The sequence below is a fragment of the Mesoplodon mirus genome, assembly GCF_964341445.2.
Source record: "Mesoplodon mirus genome assembly, chromosome: 6".
In the NCBI taxonomy this organism is placed as follows: domain Eukaryota; kingdom Metazoa; phylum Chordata; class Mammalia; order Artiodactyla; family Ziphiidae; genus Mesoplodon; species Mesoplodon mirus.
This window is the reverse complement of record NC_138982.1, coordinates 43,730,213-43,739,458: the sequence shown is the minus strand read 5'-3', so window position 1 is coordinate 43,739,458 and position 9,246 is coordinate 43,730,213.

The following is a 9,246-nucleotide window of genomic DNA, read 5'->3' as shown; positions in this document are numbered from 1 at the left end:
TATAATTGTAATATAAACTTGTCCAGCACTGGCTTAAATAAAATGGAGTTAATTTTCCTCACATAAGTCAGAAATGTCAGTATAAGCAACCATCTAATGCTTTTGACCCTTTTCTCATGGTTGCAGGTTGGCTGCTAGTTCCTGACTAATACAGAGGATGGATCTCAGAGAATGAGAACCAGAGACTGTTAGGTTCAACGGTGTCTCCCAAAGAGGAGATTCTTCCTCCCCCGACAGTTTGGGGGACTGCAGTATCAGTTTAATAAAGGAACCACTTCCCCAACAATCATCTTTGGGAGTTATCAGGGCAGCTGTGGTTTTCCTGCTTCTGTCCTGGCACTCTACTGCGGGGCATTGCTCTATCTGCCAGCCACAGGCTCTGCTGAAACTCGTTCTGTTCATTTCACTGAATTCTGCTGTTCACAGTTCTGCACTGTCACTTTTCAGCTGCATACCATCCTCATTGCTGGACCCTTTTGCTACTTGCTTTCTTTTGGACACTACTATCTTTTCTCAGGAACCACCATCTCCCATCAGGTACCACCTTGTCCCACTGGGCATTGCTGATGCTCTCCTGGGTACCACAGCTTCCACTGGGATTGGTGATCATGATGCAGTGGTGCTATCATGTGCCAAAGCTCCATGGCATTCCGTGGGGGAGAACACCCTTCTTCTTTGTGTTTTATATTTGGTCAATGGGCACTGCAACCATGATGCTGTGCCTCAGTGTTCAACACAATGATTAGTGAACCAATGCTTTTATTTTCATTCCACCTTCCACTTCATCTCCATCCCCCAGAACATATGACAAACCACTCAGCAGTGAGTTATACTCAGAATGGTCCCTCTTCATCTGATATTACTGGGTAAGCAAGTCATTCTGTCCAAACTTTTCCTCCATTTTGCATGCTCACTGCTTTTAATGAGTTAGTTTAGCCAATTCACCATTTATCCAGATAGATTTTGATATCAAACCCCCATTTTTAGTTCATCAATGCAGTGGACTCCCAAGAGATCCCTTTGGAGGAAATAATGGTCAGGTGTGCAGCAGGAAGGGTGTAAGGGAATTGGTTGGTTGATGCATTCATTTATCCATCCTACCTACTTCTACTGTACCTTGAGGCAAATTTCTTTATCTAATGTGATAAATACTGACCTCTCACTAACTTTTAAAATTTCAGTCTGCTGAAGGTAGCCATGGGCTGAGATCGCTAGTGCCCCAGCAGTATAGTGGTATGGTTGTGACAACCAGTGTTTATTGCTTGGGAATAAGGTGCTGAAATTAGATGATGCTTGAAGAAGTCAGGCTGGGCTCAAGAGGGTTTTCATTAAATCCTCAAAGGTGACAGAGGGCTGTGAGCTCTTCAACCCTCAGCACATCCCTGTGATCCTCCTCCTGCTCCGTCACTCATTACAGCTCACATCTCATCCAGGAGCGTCAGGCTAGCAGCTTACATCCTGTGAGGTCTATGGAATACAGGTCTCACTGCTGAGCAGAAGCTGTTCACCTGAGCTGCCTGGGTGTCACCAAGGTGAAGTTCTTTGCTCCTTCTTTCTCCTTCCTCTACCTTGATCCACTTCCACTATATTTTTTGTCTTTTTTAACTTATTTCTTTGCTTCTTTGTCTCTCTCTTGCTTGCATTTATCTTTCTTTATGTCTATCTTCTTTGCTTCTAAGAATTCTGTATCTTCCCTTCTCTGTCTTTGTTCACTTCATTTGAACACATTATAAGCATGCTATGTGCCAGGGCATGTGTTAGGTGGTGGGTATATAAAGGTGAGTAAAACAAGATCTTTGTTTTCCTGAAACTTAGTTCATTGTTGGCATTGTAACTATAACCCACAAGATAAAAAGAATCATTAAGTGACTATGGTACTTCAGAAAACCATAAAGTGACCCTTGGGGTCAGAGGAGAGAGAAATTGTGACTGGGAGAATCAGGGAAAGTTTTGGAAAAGGTGGCATTTGAATTAGGCTCTAAAAAATGGAGTTGCTTTAACAGGAGGAGCTGGAGAGGAGCAATGGAATTCTTTTGACGATTACTTTAAAGCTGATCTGTAGACCCTAGGCACTGGATTTAAAATGTCTTAGTGAATAGAAAAAAATTAGATCTCTGAAATGGAATAGGTGGACAGAATGAGGTAGGGGTGAAGTACAAGGGGGTTCTCTGGGCTTATGACTTGAAGTAAGGAATCTGTAGGTGCTTGCAGCTTTCCTTGCTGGTGAGGTCGTGGCTTGTCCATAAGCCCTCTGAGCTTCCAGCTGCCTCCTACCCTTGAACACACAGCCCTGGGGCTGGCATGTGAATGGTGGGGCTGATCTGCAACACTCCAAGGACCATGTGAGTCCTGGGGTGGACACCTTCCAAGGGCTTTGTTACTTGATTTGCATCACATCCCTCTGCATCTTCCCTTTAACTGAGATGCCAGGGAGATGCCACAGGAGAGGGTGGAGGTTTATCTGGAATTGTTGGATGGGAGGGGGCAACAATTTTCAAGGGCACTTTTTCAACTGTACTTGCACCCTGACCCTGGAAAATACTAAGTGAGAATTAAATGTGGTTAGAACCTGATAGCACCTGTTCACCATCATCCATCAAGTGCAAAGCTTTCAAAAAACAAAACAATAAACCCTGGAAATATCATTCCTGAAAGAGTCTACTGGGGGTCAGCTTCACAAACTACTTGAGCTGGGATGGATTTTAAAGAAGTGCTCTAATCACATTACACTTTCATTTTTGTGTGGGAAAACTGAGAATAATATCACATGGTGTGTACAGTAGTTCTGAAAATACAAGTTTCCTAACACCTAATTCTCTGCTCATCCCATGAACCCCTTGGTTTTTGTTGGAATCACGTAAGAGGAAACATACTGTAATTATTAAAAGTCTGGGCTTCAGAGTCAGACCAACCTGGGTAACATTTTGGTGCTGTGTGGTTTTGGTCAAGTTCTCTTTGAGCCTAGGTTTCTTCATCCTTTAAGTGGATATAACTATGGGATCTACTACATTGGTATTATATCAGGATTAAATGAGATAATACATGTGAAGAGTCTGCACATAGCTACTCAACAAAACTCATCTAGTATCATTAAGTTATACAGATTATTACATTTTTGCATTGAGTATCTTATCTCTCAAGAATTATTTTATACCTTTACATTGTTTCATAACTATGTTTACAGTGATTACCTCCACTGTTTACCACAACTTCCCTTCATCACATCTTTCCTTTCTCCTTTGCTGGATTCCAACCAACCCCTCCCCACCAAACCCTGCCAGGACCTGCCCTTACCCCTAGCTCTCCTGCTCCATTTGGTGGATTTTTGAAGATTCTGGCAGGGCTCTTACCCACTTTTCTCTCAGGCCCTCTTTTCATATACAACTAGTTGGGCAAGACGTTTCTCAATCTCACCTTTTCTGCATCATTCCCTGAAAAAATGTCTTCAAGTTTCTGGTTCACTGATGATACTGTTCCTTGTGGTCCAGGGCTGTTACAGATGGTTACTCAATATTTATATTCTTTACTCTGTTTTTATGAAGTTTGGGTGGAAGGGGTAGTAAGAGTATGGACTCCAGAAAGCATCTTGGCAAGGATACCTTGGCAGATCCCAGCCCGTGTGTGTCAGCCCCAGGGGATGGAGGATGGGTTTGTTTCTCACAGTTCTAATTCCAACAGAAGCCCTACTCCCTGCTCAGGGAAGCATGTCCCCCTCACACAAAGATCTGGATGGCACTAGAGAGCACAGGGGCTGTATTCCTCTGGGAGCACCTATGCGGTCATTCCTTGGCCAATCTGCCCATGCATGACTCGGGCCAAAGTTTGAATTTTAGCTAGACTAATTATTAGATTCCTCTAGGAGAAAGGTCTCTCAAAACAAATCAAAGTTGGGATTCAGATCCCCAGAGTTGTGCCTTTAGATAAATATCCTATGTGGGGAAGGCACAGTTTGGCCAGGAGAAAGAGGCAGAGTTAGAGAAGAAGTAAAAATGGCGTTTTTTAGACTCCAACTCCTGACAACACTTGGAATTTTTCCAAACCATAGCAACCTTTGTGGCTGAGAAAGTGAGTAGTGATAAGGTGCTGAGGAGGGTGTGAAAATTAATAATGAAGACCTTAACTAAAATTGGAGTCAGGAAGACCTGGAGAGGGAGCGCTAATGCCCTACCACTTGTCCTCAATTACAGACCCCAACAGGAAGTTACATCTTCAGCAGGAAGTGACATTACTTTACTACCCTGGCAGGAGGGAGGAAGATTTTCTTCTCACCTAGCAACAAGCCCAGCCAATGGAAAACACCAGAGCTCAGCCAATGAGGAGCCATCATTACCCTGAACTCTTCCTTCCTTCCAATGAACTTTCATTTTTCTCTTGCTGATAGTTCCTTGTCCCACCTTCATTTCTATAAACAGTCTTTCATTTTGTATAACTCCTCAGAGTATCTCTCCACTTGCCAGATGAGATGCTGAGTCATGTAATAAGGCCATTTTAGATCTCCAAGTTTACTCAGTTGAATTTTTTTTTTAACAAGAGTAACTAAAGTTTCTGCTTAACTGATCAACTGACCTGCTTATGGCATAATTTTTTTTAACATTTTTATTGGAGTATAATTGCTTTACAATGGTGTGTTAGTTTCTGCTTTACAAAAAAGTGAATCAGCTATATATATATACATATATCCCCATATCTTTTCCCTCTTGTGTCTCCCTCCCCCCCACCTCCATCCCACCCCTCTAGGTGGTCACAAAGCACCAAGCTGATCTCCCTCTGCTATGCGGCTGCTTCCCACTAGCCATCTATTCTACATTTGGTAGTGTATATATGTCCATGCCACTCTCCCACCCTGTCCCAGCTTACCCTTCCCCCTCCCCAAGTCCTCAAGTCCATTCTCTAGTAGGTCTGCGTCTCCATTCCTGTCCTGCCCCTAGGTTCTTCATGACCTTTTTTTTTTTTTTTTTTTTTAGATTCCATATATATGTGTTAGCTCACGGTATTTGTTTTTCTCTTTCTGACTGACTTCACTCTGTATGACAGACTCTAGATCCATCCACCTCACTACAAATAACTCAATTTCATTTCTTTTTATGGCTGAGTAATATTCCATTGTATATACGTGTCACATCTTCTTTATCCATTCATCTCTCGATGGACACTTAGGTTGCTTTTATGGCATAATTTTGAGTGAACATCTTTCTCTGAGTAACAGGGTAGATTGTGCCCTAGACTGTCCTACCTATTTCTCCAACATGGAGACCATGGATGTCTCTAGAGCATTAGCAGTATGTCTGGCAGGTTCACTGAAGCCCAGGATTCTTGCCAAGTAACCAGGGGTGCAGGGATGGTGGAGGAGGAGAGGAATGGAAGTTAGACTAAATCTGAAAGCTGGCAAAGAGAGAGAGAATAGGGTTTACATAAACGTCTCTAATAAGATGGGCAGTTGTGAAGTCTTGAGTCCATCCCTCTGATGGATGTTGAGGATCATCATCCCTGCTTTGGCCCCAGCCCTGCCTTTTACAGCCCTGTCTGTCCACAGATCTACAGGTAAAAAATTCTCTCCTGACATCGAATGTCTCTTGGTATCTTTCTTTTCCACCATCATATTCTAGTTGCAGCCCACTACAAGACTGAGCCTCCCTGAGGTCTCAGGGCTGACTGCCCACCCCCTCACCTGGCCAAGGGCAATTCCCCTTGTTCTTCTGGATTCGCTATTTGATATTTCTTCCCAGGAACTCTGTGTTTTCCTCTTTTATACTCTCTCTGTCTTCAACCCTCTTCACCTCTTTCTGTTTTTCCCTTCATCTTTTCTCCCTCCTTTCTTTTTTTTTCCCCCTCTCCTACTGACATTTGTTACTAACTCTCCCTCACACTACTTCCTTTAAAATTTTCTTTCTGGACTTTCCTGGTTCTTTTTCTCTTTCTCTCTTTTTATCCCCTCTCTCAGTGTCTCTCTTCTTCTATAACTTCAAGCTTTTCTTTGCTACTTTATTTCTTAATCTCTGTTTCTTTCTACCTGTCTCTGTGTTTCCTTTTCTTGCTCACATTCTTAACCTCTTTCTTTCCTTTTCCTTTTGCTGGAAAAAACCCTTAATGTGCAATGTAAACATATGTACAAAGAAGGGCACAAACCATTAATGTAAAGTTTAGCAAGTAATTATAAATTGGGCACCTATGTAACTTCTGCAAAGGTGAAAAACAGATTAATTCTAGGATTCATAGCCTCCAGTATGTACCATCCTGACCATGAGCACCTCAGTCTTCACAAGCCTCACTTTTGTCACTATCATTTCCTTGCTTTTCTTTATAGTTTGACCACCTATGTATGCCTTCTAAACAATGTAGCTTTAGTTTTGCATATTTTTGAATGTTATGCACATGGAATCATACCACATATATTCTTTCATGTCTTGCTTCTTTCACATTAGGTTTGTAAGAGTTATCAGTGTTGCTGCTTGTAGCTATAGTTCATTCATTTTCATTGCTGCCTATTACTCATTGGATGGACATACTGAAATTTATCTAACTATCTGACATCAAATTGTAGTTATCAGGATACTTGTTTTGCCTTTAAAAATAAGAGCTGGAATTGCTGCCCTCTGGTGTCTTTCAACAACTATAACAACAACATTGTATATATCCTTTCTTACTCCTTACAAGCAAAGAGCTCCAAAAACCATAAAGAGTTTCACCAGGCCAGCTTGCTCAAATTACACCTGGGGGCTTAGGAGACCACACATTTAAGCTGCAAAGAGATCCACTGAGGGAGAGGCTTTTATTACCACCAGCACCAAGCTCAGTGCTGACTCTATTGAGGTTTGAGTCACCAAGACTGAAAAGAATTTGGCATAAATAGATTTGCCAAATATAGTTGGGAGGTGCTCAGGTGTCTAAAAGAATGTTTTTCAAAAAGATATCTTTTACAGTGTTATCAACTCAGATACCAAGTCTTACTCTGAAAGCAGGCTGGGGAAATTCATTTCAATAGGTATTTTATTCTTTTATTTACCTCATGTTTACTAAGTGCCAGACATTGATCTAGGCTCTAGAATACAAAAAAACAGTAAACAAATAGGCACATAACTATGAAATAGTTATTTTATCACCAGTTAGTGATAAGTATTAAAAAGAAAACAAATTAATGGTAAAGAAATAGAGGGTAACGGGCTGATTCTTGGAAAGTCACTCAGAGAAGGTGACATGCAGAAATGTGAGTGATGTAACAGAGCAAGCCATGTGCGGGTCCAGGGCGTAACTCTGGAGCGTAAGTAAAGGGAACTGTAAAGGCAAACGCGTTGAGGAGGGAAAGAACTAGTTATGCTTGCAGAATAGTGAGAAGGTCAGTTTGATGAAAGCAGAGGAGGGAGGTTGAGATTAGCAGGAGATGAGGTGGAGAGATAGGTAGGACATTGTAGGTGCAGTGGTAAGAAAATTGGATTTTACTCTGAGAGTGATGGAAATCCATTGGAGAGTTTAAGCAGGGAGTGATATGATTTAATTTACGTTTTGAAATTATCACTCTGGCTGCTGGGCAGAAAATTGATTCTAAGGGGATAAAAGTGGAAACAGCGTGGTAAAAAAGAAAACTATTACAAAAATCCTGGCCAGAAATGGGATAGCTTTGGACTGGGTGAAATGGTGGATATTGTGAGAAGTGGTCATATTTAGGGTGTATTTTGAACACAGACCCCCCAGGACATGCTGATTAACTGGATGTGGGGAACGAGGGCAACAGGAGTTCAGGATGACTCCCAGTTTGGGCTCAGCTGGTAGTGGAGGGGTGGAGATCACAGTGGTCATGGGGAGAGACACATCTAAAGTTCTACTGGGGTGCATTAACTTTGAGATGCCTACTACACATCCAAGGGGACATGTCCAGTAGACAGGTGGTACATAAGTCTTGGATTGAGATTAGGGCCAGAAGTATACATGTGGGAGTCACCATTGGAATAAATGGGACTGAATGAGATTACATAAGGAGTGAGAGTAGAAGAAAAGAGCACTGAGGACTAAACTCTGGGGCACTCAACATTTAGACAGCTGGAAGAGAGGTGAGGCCAGCAAAGGAAACTGAGCAGGAACAGGCAGTGAGGAAGAAGGGAAAGCAAGAGAGTTTAGTATCCCAAAAGCCAATTTTTAAAAGTAGTTTAAAAAGGAAAGTAATACGTTGCCCTCCCCCACCCCCCAAAATGCTATTGAGAGGTCAAGAAAAACGAGAATTGAGAATTGACACCTGGTTTTTCCGAGAGGGAAGTCATTGGTGACTTTGGCAAGGATGACCTTAGTAGGGGTGATGGGCTGGAAGCTTGGTTGGGAAGAATTGACTTAAGCCCAGAAAGGGGAGATGTAGAGATTTTGAATGATGACATTCAAGATGTTTTTAAGAAATGCAATCCATGCTTATAAGAAGCTGAGCTTACTAAAGATTAATGAATATTTCAGAAGGCGTCTGTGTCTTTTGAATTTATATCTGCTACACTATAGGTAGGCAAAGAAAAAAAAAGTTTAAAAAAAAGTCTCCATGGTTTGTTGGCAGGAAAACCACTGAAAGGTTTTAAAGAAATCTTCTCTTTTGCATCTAAGTGGCTTAAAAGTTAAGTGGAAACACAAAGTCACCCTAGATTATGCTTCACTAGAAGACAGAGTACTAACCAGATATGTGACATCATCTGCTCAGGTGATGACTTGCCTCAGGAAAGTGTACCAATTAATGGCTGTGATTCTGCATACAATCTCCTTTAAAACACAAAATTAATAACCTTATAGATTTGTTTCATCTTATTTTTTCATTCTTAATTTTTCTTTTTTTTGACTTTGTTCTCCACAACTTTATTTTTCTGCTTTCTTAATTCCATAACACTTTTTCTCAACTTAAAAGGAACTACGTTTTGACTATCTGGAAAAATAGGGGTGTATAGCTATATCCTTAATCTCAACATTGACAAGAGAAATTTTACTGTGCCTTTATTGATCAAAGTATTTTAACATCCTATTTCTTACTGTTGGAATCTAGCAGTAGTCTGATTTGTAACTTTGTAACGTCATTTTTTTAAAAATTTTTGGATTCTATTTTATTTATTTTTTTATACAGCATGTTCTTATTATTTATGCATTTTATACATATTAGTGTATATATGTCAATCCCAATCTCCCAATTCATACCACCACCACCACCCTGATACTTTTTTGACATTTTTCTTTGACCACATTTTCTCACCTACTTAATGTAATTTTTTACTGCTTAATTGTTGC